Genomic DNA, 662 nt, shown 5'->3' on the forward strand with positions numbered 1-662 from the left:
AGGTGGGCAGCGCGTGGGGCTGTGTCCACAGGAGTGGGCGTGGCCGCGGGCTCCTGGAGCCTCAGTGCTTGGCTCCGTCCCAGCAGCTGTCCCCGGGCGTCGGGCATCTGCTAAGTCACTTAAGTCGCTCCCGGGGCAGGAAGGGACCGTCGCCTGAGGCCTCCTCCCGGGGGCCCTGCGCCTTTCTGGGTTGGCGTTGATGGTTGATGGTAGCCTGTGACCAGTTTTGCCTCTTAAACCAAATTAAGAAATTTTTTTAAAGAAAGCCTTAAAATACACGTTCTCTGCTACCCCCTGGGTAACCTGAGCTTTCCCTGCGGAGCAGCTGAGGCCTGCGGCTGTGTTCTGGGGGACAGGGAATGGAGGGGCGGGGTCGGCTGAGACTTGACTGTCTCATTTACACATACTGATTTTTTAGAGAGGAAGGGAGAGGGAGAGGGAGAGAAACATCAATGCTGAGAGAGAACCATGGATCGGCTGCCTCCCGCACGCCCCCCACTGGGGATGGAGCCCACAACCCGAGCCTGTGCCCTTGACCAGAATCAACCCCGGGACCCTTCAGTCCGCAGGCTGACGCTCTATCCGCTGAACCAGACTGGCCAGGGCCATAGTGATTTTTAAAATTAAATTTGTTGAGGTAACAGGTGCGCACCATTATCATT

Source organism: Myotis davidii, unplaced genomic scaffold (assembly GCF_000327345.1).
Source record: "Myotis davidii unplaced genomic scaffold, ASM32734v1 scaffold1320, whole genome shotgun sequence".
Classification (NCBI taxonomy): Eukaryota; Metazoa; Chordata; class Mammalia; order Chiroptera; family Vespertilionidae; genus Myotis; species Myotis davidii.